This window comes from Octopus bimaculoides, chromosome 20 (genome assembly GCF_046866305.1).
Source record: "Octopus bimaculoides isolate indiv1 chromosome 20, ASM4686630v1, whole genome shotgun sequence".
In the NCBI taxonomy this organism is placed as follows: domain Eukaryota; kingdom Metazoa; phylum Mollusca; class Cephalopoda; order Octopoda; family Octopodidae; genus Octopus; species Octopus bimaculoides.
Genome location: NC_142947.1, coordinates 20,032,670 through 20,042,669, shown reverse-complemented (window position 1 = coordinate 20,042,669; position 10,000 = coordinate 20,032,670). Strand labels below are relative to the sequence as shown.

The following is a 10,000-nucleotide window of genomic DNA, read 5'->3' as shown; positions in this document are numbered from 1 at the left end:
TAAAGTTCACCGTTGTTAATTTAGTGTGAAATTGTTATGTTTAAGTCGTATTCTTTTACTACTGGGTAAGCTCCCTTTGCAGCTCAGTGAACCAGTCGCCTACATCCTACAAAACATTCGACTCAATTTGACCAATCACAATCACCCTACCTGATAGCTTATGGATTGATCATGTTTTTCTGACCATCGCACTCGCGTTTATTTTCGAGTGTGAGACTTTGAATAATGATAGAATAATAGAATGATGCAGCGAATGTTCTCTAATATATATATATATATATATATATATATATATATATATATATATATATATATATATATATATATATATATATATGTAGATATAAACAAATGTGTGTGTGTATCCCCCACCCCCACCCCACACAAATAAATCCAAAATAATTACAGAGTATATGGAGACTGGTACATCTTCAATTTTTTTTCTTTTAATTTTGATTGTTAATTTTACAGCATGATTAGTTAAAATGACCGACACGTCTTTCTGCTGCATAAGGAATGTGCAGTTGCATATGCAACCGAGATAAAAAATTACGCTGTATAATAAAATCAAAGCTAAAAGTCATATTTGAAGATGTACTCTTTGTAATTGTTTTGGATTTACACTCCAACGAAGCGAACCCGGATTGACTCCTCGGAAGAATTTACAGTGAGATTGTACACCCTAAGCGATCCTTGCTGCTTCTTACTAGTTGGTGAGATTTACCGAAAGCTGGACTGTACCTGAGAGCTCTTGCGGTACCCGCCTGGATAAGTTATTCCTATATACTCACGCATTACACACACACACACACACACACACAAATATATATATATGTACGTACGTACGTACATACATACATTGTTGTTGTTGGCACTCCGTCGCTTACGATGTCGAGGGTTCCAGTTGATCAGATCAATGGAACAGCCTGCTCGTGAAATTAACGTGCAAGTGGCTGAGCACTCCACAGACACATGTACCCTTAACGTAGTTCTCGGGGATATTCAGCGTGACACAGTGTGACAAGGCTGGCCCTTTGAAATACAGGTACAACAGAAACAGGAAGTAAGAGTGAGAGAAAGTTGTGGTAAAAGACTACAGCAGGGTTCGCCACAATCCCCTGCGGGGGCCTCGTGGAGCTTTATGTTTTCGCTCAATAAACACTCACAACGCCCGGTCTAGGAATCGAAACCGCGATCCTATGACCGCGAGTCCGCTGCCCTAACCACCGGGCCATTGCGCCTCCACAATACATACATACATACATAAGTATTTATATGTGGAGATGCATGTGTAAATATTCACATTAATTATGTTTGCATGTGTGTGAATGTTGATTATGTTTCTCTCGTTTCTATACCGTGTAACGGTTTGCTCTGTATAACATGTCTGTCTTATAACCTGCTTCTGTATGCCTACCCGTCTATCTTCATCTATATTTTTATCAATTGCAATTTTTATCCATTCATTTGGATGTCTGCCTGTCTGCGTGTCCATTCATCTACCCATCTGCTTTACCTGCATATCTATGTGTATGTATCACCAACTATTTATCTTGTCTGATGCACCATTTTATATTCTTTTATCTATGCATATTTAACCTTCCCTGGCCTATCTAACTCTCTGGTCCTCTCGATTCCATATACAATTATATGCTGTTCACGCACACTCTTCCGCAGACACACACAAAAGCAAAGCAAACACTTGGATATATTTTTTCTTCAGTGATAAAATGAAAATACACTGATTTGATCCTATTTCAATGTTGGTTTACATTTTCAACATAAAATATATGCTAATATTAAGGTATTGGAAATTATTCAAGTGCCGTCGCTAATTTAGTTTCCTTAATGAATCCAGAGAAACATTATTTGTTGGAGATATCATTTGGCATGAAGGGGGTTAACTGTTCCCATAATATATATATATAATATATATATACACATGCATATATACATATATATATAAAGGAAGAAAATGGAGAATTATGGATGTTTAAATAATTTATATGTATGATATAATGATGTTGAAATTTTTTTATAAAAACAACACGAATAAATTATAAATCATAAAGCTCTAAAAGAAATGGCAGATGCGCAAACCTACATATATGTTTCGATTTATGCCCCTAGGTGATTGGTAATTCTAAGCATTTGGGTAGGGCCTTATTCTAAGAATTGGTCATCATTTTCAATTATATCGGACAGAATCTCATCAGGGCTTTATGAGTTTATACTACAAAGGTTAACATATTTCTTGAAAGAATGCAAACGAATTATTTATATATATATATATATATATATATATATATATAGTTTTAGGGAAAATAACCAAGTTTCAAGAACTCATCGATGAAAATCCATTATCACATATAGAAAAATTAATATTTAAAAACACAATAAATGAGTATAATATAAAGTAAAGTAAATATCATAAGATAAATATAATATAATATAATATAATATAATATAATATATTTATCTTATGATATTTACTTTACTTTATATTATACTCATTTATTGTGCTTTTAAATATTAATTTTTCTATATGTGATAGTGGATTTTCATCGATGAGTTCTTGAAACTTGGTTATTTACCCTAAAACTATATATTTTATATATATTTTATCTATAAAGCTCAATTTAATTTTAATTTTTTATAAATTGATTTTAATTGAGTTTTTACCTGTAATTTGGATTTTGTCCCTAATATTATTATTATATATATATATATATATATATATATATATATATATATATATATATATATATATATATATATATATATATATATATATATGTATTTGTATATATATCTATATGCATGAGCATATATTTGTATGCCTATTTAAATGCATAAACATATATGCATATATATGTGTGTATTCGCTTATGTATATAAGTATGCTTAGACACCAAAACACATGTGAATGTGTGTATGTATATATGCATGTAAGTATTTATGTATATAAACTAGCATGCTTATCGTCTCAGATTAAAATATCTGTAAGAAAATAGGTATCATCTGTCATATCAATCTTTCGTATCTAATCACATATCACGTATCATAAGAACCCAGTCTAATCTTTAATTTCATCATGAGAATCTAGTTTAAGCCTACCCAATTAAGACCTTTCTTGCGCACGCGCGATTATGTGTGTGTGTGTGTGTGTGTGTGTGTGTGTGTGTGTGTGTGCGCGCGCTAATGAGTGAGTACGTGTGCAACTAAGTAAGAGAGATTAAACTTGATATGGCTAGCTTAAATGAATCAGTTGGTGACCTCTCGTTTGAAATTTTCTGGGGGTGGATCGTCTAGATCCTCTGAAAAACAAAAAACGTCATGTTCTTGATAAAGACGCTCTAGTTAGTGACGAGTGGGCTCCGTATTTGATCCCAGTGACCAATTCAGACAGTCCAAAAAACCTCTTGCTCCATGTATGCTGCGTAGTATTTCTATTCTGTTATTTTGCCGAGGGTTTTGTCTCCCGCGTCACAGAAGAATACACTATTTTCTTGTCTCTCCATGAATGATGTCTTAATCTTTCCGTTTCTCTTTCTCTCTTTCTCTCTCCCGCCTTCTTTCTCTCTCTTTATCTCTCTCATGCACACACATCGCAATGCGAACGTACATGTGAATGTTGATACGAGGAATGGATTTTCTTCTAAATATTTAAATATGGTGTCTTAAAGCAAACACTTTACAACAACTCCATCACGTTAATCACAAATCCAAAGAAAAACCGTAATGCTGAGAGTAATCTTCTCACCAGAACAACTAATTACCTTTGTAATTACAAATAATGAACTGTCCTTAGATGTTATCTCCAAGGTTCAAATACCCAATCCAAGAAAAAAAAAACTTTGTAGACATACCTTAAGTTGGACATAGTAGCAAACGTTTCTTCCTTTTCTTCATTTATTCCTTCTACTTCCTTCTTCTCCTCTTTTTCTCTTCTGACTCCTACTCCCCTTCCTCCACTTCATCCGTACTTTTCTTCTAGTGGTAAACTGAGAGTCTGCATTAATTAACAGTTAATTCCCTGAAAATAGTTGAGAAATATAGAAGTAGAATTATTTCTATCTTGCAACTGCAAAGGTAAATAAAGGATTAAAACATTCGTGAAATTAATAGCAAGAAGATTGGCTTTGATAACATCTGAAAGCTGATCAGGTCACTTTGGCGTAAAGACATAATGAAACTAACCTAACATTATTATTACCTTATTATTAAATTCCGCCGAGGTCGAATTTGCCTTTCAGGGTCGATAAATTGAGAACCAATTGAGTACTGGGGTCGATGTAATCGACTGGTCTTCTACCTCCAGATTTCAGGCCTTATGCTCTTACAGTTCTATATTTAAGAGATGAGGAATTATGAACATGATTTACATTATTTACATTTGACGGATATTTGTCCTCATCTTGTTTGTTGTTAACACAACGTTTCCGCTGATATACCCTCCAGCCTTCATCAGGTGTCTTGGGGAAATTTCGAACCGGGGTTAGCATTCCTAAGGTATGCGTGGAAGACCGACCTATCTTTTATCTTTTGGTTATTTCAGTCACTGGACTGCTGACATATTGAGGATTTATTGCAGGGTTTAGTCGAAGAAATCGATCCCAGTGCTTTTATCTAAAGCCTGATACTTGTTCTATTGGTGTATATTTGATGAACTGCTAATTTAGGGGTCTAAATGAACCAACACCGGTTGTCAAGCGATGGCTCAGAAAAAGCACAAAGATGAAAACAAATACACACACACACACCATACGTATACTCATACATACACACACACAAACACACACATATATATGAATGTGAGTGTGTGTTCGTGTGCGTGTGTGTGTGTATGTAAATATATATATATATATATATATATATATATATATGTATATTAATATACGACGGACTTCTTTCAGTTTCCGTCTATCAGATTCCCTCACAGGGTTTTGGTCGGGCCCAAGGTTACAGCAGAAGAACCTTACCAAAGATGCCACGCATTGGGACTGAACTCAAAAGCAAGTGATTGAGAAGCAAACGTCCTACCTCATAGCCACGTCTGTTTCTCTCAATGTGTGTGTGTGTGTGGGGGGGGGGGGTTCAAGTTGCTAGATTTGCTACCAGAAGGTCACCCAAAAGATATGACCTGAATGCAGCTCGGACCCCTTAGAGTTCAAGAAATAAATGGCCGAGACACTTGCCTGAACGCAGTTTCTTCGCTGAAGACCATCTGTTCAGCTCTCCTGAGAGTTTCTTAAGAAGCTTGCTACCCAACCACATGATTCCGGGTTCAGTCCCACTGCATGGCACCTACTATAGCCTTGGGCCAACCAAAGCCTTGTGAATGGATTTGGTAGACGGAAACTGAAAAAAGACTGTCGTATGTATATATGTATATATTTATGTGTGTGTGTGTCTCTGTATCTTTGTTTGTACCCCACCATCGCTTGACAACCAATGTTGGTGTGTTATGTCCATGTAACTAAGTGGTTCGACAAAAGAGACCGATAGAATAAGTACCAGACTTATAAGCATTGAGATCGATTTATTCGACTAATCTCTTCAAGGTGGTGCTTCAGCATGGTCGCATGCCAAAGACTGAAACAAGTAAAAAAAAAAAGAAGGAAAGATCGATCCTTAATGATCTTATTTACTATTGGTGAAGGCTTAAATCTAGGACAGCCTAAGAAGAATGGGCAATATTCCTCCTCCGCTGAATATCGTACATATTTTTTTTAAAATCTATGTATAGACGTGACTCAAAGCTATTGATGTTTGACAGTTAGTCTAGCGGCTGTTCAACTAAGGTGGTTGTGGCTATAAACTTGTTGATAAGATGATTTCCACAGACTAAAATGGACAAGCAACTCTAGATGTTTTCTTTAAACAATGTAAGTCTAAAAAAAAGTCCTCTGTTTTGCTAGATCAATGTTTGCCAACCTATTTTCTCCCCAGGCTCCTCTATAAACTCTCCAGAAAAATGTATGCCCCACCAGTGGTTGAAAAAAGAACTTTATTTTAAATATTTTATCACAATTATTTAATACAAAAGAATCTACTGGTAACTCTTTTATAAAATACTAAGTACAAAAAAAAACGTACATTATGGACTAAGAGAAAAAAAGTGAATCACCTTAATGAGAATCTTGTACCTGGTGACTACGACACCACGCCCTACCACAATTTTTGTGGGCCCCACCTGTGGGGCTTATATCCCACGTTGGGAATCACTGAGCTACACATTTATTCTGATTAAATCCAAGTTACGAGAATGAAAAGTCTTCAATCTGAGACGCAAAAGTGCTAAGATCTTCTCATCCTACTTCATTTCTTTAATCCATAATTATTAAGTCTTTTCTCTCTTCAAGAAATATTTCACAGTCTTATCTTAAATCATAAATGACGTTGTTGAGAACATGAAGTCTTCGTTAATGTATTTCAAACTATTGTCTTTTTCTCTGAGCATTTTTTTTTATTTCTCCACCTCCCTTACTAACTACCTCTGTTGCTCCCCTGCGCCACACCATACCATTTCTCTCTCTCTCTCTCTCTCTCACTCTTTCTCTCCTCTATCATACTCTACTACTCTCACATGCTATTTTAAAGTTTCTATCTATTCTTCTGTGCCTATGTACCCTCTCACGAGTACTTTCTCTCGTAAAAAACACTACCACCATCACCTCAACAACAACAGACTTACCAATATAATCACCATCATGACAACAGCAACCACTACTATTACCATAACCAAACACCACTAAAATCCCAACTACAACCAACACCACAAATGCCATCAGCATCACCACCATCACCACCATTACAACCACAGCTAACCTCGCATCACCACCATTATCACAACAGTTATCAATATTCCGGGATTAAGAAATATTGCTTTCAAATTCTGACACTAGGTCAGCAAGTTAGTTGAAAGAGGCGAGTCGATTACATCGACGCCAATGCACAGCTGGTACTTATTTTCTTGACTCCGAAGAGGTGAAAGGCAAAGTCGATGTAGGCGGAATTTGAACTCAGAGCATAATGACAGCGTGTTAACGATTCTGACAGCTCACCGCCTAAGAATTAACGACTACTAATATATAATGATTGTATAAGAAACACCGCCGAAACGCCAAAGTCGCATACAAAACAGCAGAGAAAGGTGGTGGAGAAGGGTAACAAAAAGCGAAGATTAAATTGACCCCATTACATGACTGGTGTTTATTTTCTTGAACCCAGAAAGGTGAAGAACGAACAACAAGGGCAACGGGATTTATACTCAGGATGTAAATGAACATAACAAAATGATACAAGGCATTTTATCCGCCATTCTATAGACTGCCAATCCACTGCCCTTAAATCCCGCATGAATGTACTAATGTTATATATTTTCAAACAAGGGAGCTAAATCTATACTGATATATTCATAACCTTAAAGAGGAATACGGGGTAAGTTGATGCTGTATCACTAACCTTAAGGGTTTATTTAATTATATTTGTAGACTCTAAGTGAGGTTATTTTAGGGGTACATTTCATGCATTGAGAGGGCAACATTAATGATACATTAATGGCATCAAGGGGTTGGTTTTAATGCAGCGTTAATACACTATTAAAGGCCTAATACAATGATCCTATTATTATATACCCTAGGGACCCTATTTTAATGCTGTGTGCTCGTTACTAAGCTACTAATTATATTATCAATATCTAACCACAGAGGTTTTGTTTTCTAACAAAAAGATTACACACACATGCTTGCATACTCGTATGCAATTACATAATTAAATGTACAAACACACACATACACACACACACATTTATTCATATATGTATATACATACGTATGTGAGTATACCTATGCTAATATATACATTACATACACATATATTAACACGCACACACACACACACACACACATATATATATATATATATATATATATATATATATATATATATACATATACATAGACATTCATAAACGCACACACATATATAATGTATATATGCCTGAGTGTATTTATAGACAAGTCGATATAGCAATAAATATAATACACACACACACACACATACACACACACAAACACACACATACACACACATACACACAATATATATATATACATATATATATATAACTGCTTTTACCACGAGAGTACTCCAAATAGACAGAAGAAAATAGTAGCAAAAGGTCTCTGTAAACGTGTAAGCCGTTTAAATGAATGATTGCAGATATTTATACATAATTCTGGTGTAACATTTAACTATAACAGTATATTTAAGTGATTCAGTACTTTGGAGGATAAGCATAATTTGGTGGTACATTATTTGAACGTTCCAGTAGTTTGTGGTACAGTGTAGTTTCGATGGTGCAATATTTTAAAGTTGTACAATATTTTGTGACTGCAATGTTTTCTTTAGAGTATTTGACAATAGCATTACTTGTAGATGTCTGTTCCCGTCTTTCGGGATGCAGACAAAAGAACAATTTGTCTTTAGAGCCTTTATAAAAGAACTTTTAACTTACGAAGTAATTAAGACTACCAGCTGGCAGAGTCGTTAACTTGCCGGACAATATGTTTACCGACATTTCGTCTGTTTTTACGTTCTGAGTTCAAATTGTGCTGAGGTCGACATTGCATTTCATCCTTCTGATAGCAGTGAAAACAATAACAATGACAAGCCAGCACACAGACAAATATATTCGATAATAGTTAGAAGAGTTAATTTTTGTCTGCCTGTGATATAGACGGGGGTTTTCGATTTTTCAAGATCTACAAAAATTTAAATAAATAATAAAAAAGATTGACTGGGATAATTGTGTTAAGCCAAATAGTATCTCTTTACCCCACGGAATCTAACCCAAGAACGGACAACATGGAAAAGAATGTTTCTGTACCTTGAGATGGGAGATTGGAGTCTACACAGAAATTGGAAGAAACGCTCCATGAAATATCGAGAGAAATTTTCTCGACTGTGAGGCTTATAGGGCGTCTACAGTATTTTCTGGCTCGTGGACATAATCAAAACACAACTGATGTAAGAGTAGAAAATTTCAGAAGTCACATAGAAAACTGATGTAGGCCAGATATGCTCAGGAGGAGTCAGAGTGGGCTTGTAAGCACTGACCCCACCCCAACAAAAAAGTCACAAAACTATACTGGAGCCAACGCTATTAGTCATATGCACTTCGTCTCGCCAAAATGAAGAGCATAGGATTGTTAGTGCATGGCAAAGGGCCTATTTGTGGCACATGTAGTTGTAAAACAGAATAACTTCAAGGCCTTTTTTTTCCGTTAAGAAATGGGAACAGCAGAAAAGTAGAGGGAAGAGAAAACAGCGGACAGCTCCTGAGGCGGCAACAAAATCGGCAGAACCAGTTTCCCGAGCACTTTTAGTGACAGCTATAGAAATTGTGGTGGCGGTCGCCTTGAGCTCGGTCCTACAAACAAAGGTGCAAGTACCTTCGTTCCCCGACAATAGCAACAAATAGCACTCCTTCATCATCATATGATGAGGGATAGATAATGGAGTGAAGTTTCCAAATTGTCGAGGTGAATGCAAAAACAGAAGGAAGAAAAAGGAAGCCCCCCCCCCATCTCCCAAAGAAGTGAATATTTAAAAAGGGTGAGGCCATGAACCCGCTTTGAAGCGGCAATGATGCTCCAGTCAACACTACAATGATGTGCCTCAAAGAACAATAATAAACAGGAGGGATTAATAAATTTATTGAATTTCATCATCCTTTGAATATCGAACCAAGATCTGATAGAGTCACATATCTGAGGTGCAAGGGATATATTGATTACTGTAACATTGCGAGGGATTGGAATATAGCAAATACTTGAAGAGCAGAATGTCGAAGAAGAAAAAAAAATGGATAGAAAATACGATGGACTAAAAACAGATGTATCCTTAAACAGCATACGAACAAAAGGAATATTAGAGGGTTGATATTTTCGAGGGACAGGGCAAGGCATAATGCAGAGATTAGGGATAGGATGAC

At 35.8% G+C, this 10,000-nt stretch overlaps 2 long non-coding RNA genes across 44 annotated transcripts in view; one reads left to right on the top strand and one right to left on the bottom strand.

The window, feature by feature from the left end:
• Window positions 1–10,000, bottom strand: part of LOC106871257 (uncharacterized) — a 434,384-nt gene that overhangs the window by 283,422 nt on the left and 140,962 nt on the right. For all 43 annotated transcript variants that reach the window (XR_016237577.1, XR_016237575.1, XR_016237593.1 and 40 more), the window contains one exon: window positions 3,870–4,036. This is a non-coding gene — a long non-coding RNA (uncharacterized LOC106871257). The remainder of the gene's footprint in view (window positions 1–3,869; window positions 4,037–10,000) is intronic.
• Window positions 1–10,000, top strand: part of LOC149131617 (uncharacterized) — a 75,607-nt gene that overhangs the window by 48,666 nt on the left and 16,941 nt on the right. The gene's annotated exons all lie outside the window — the stretch shown is intronic.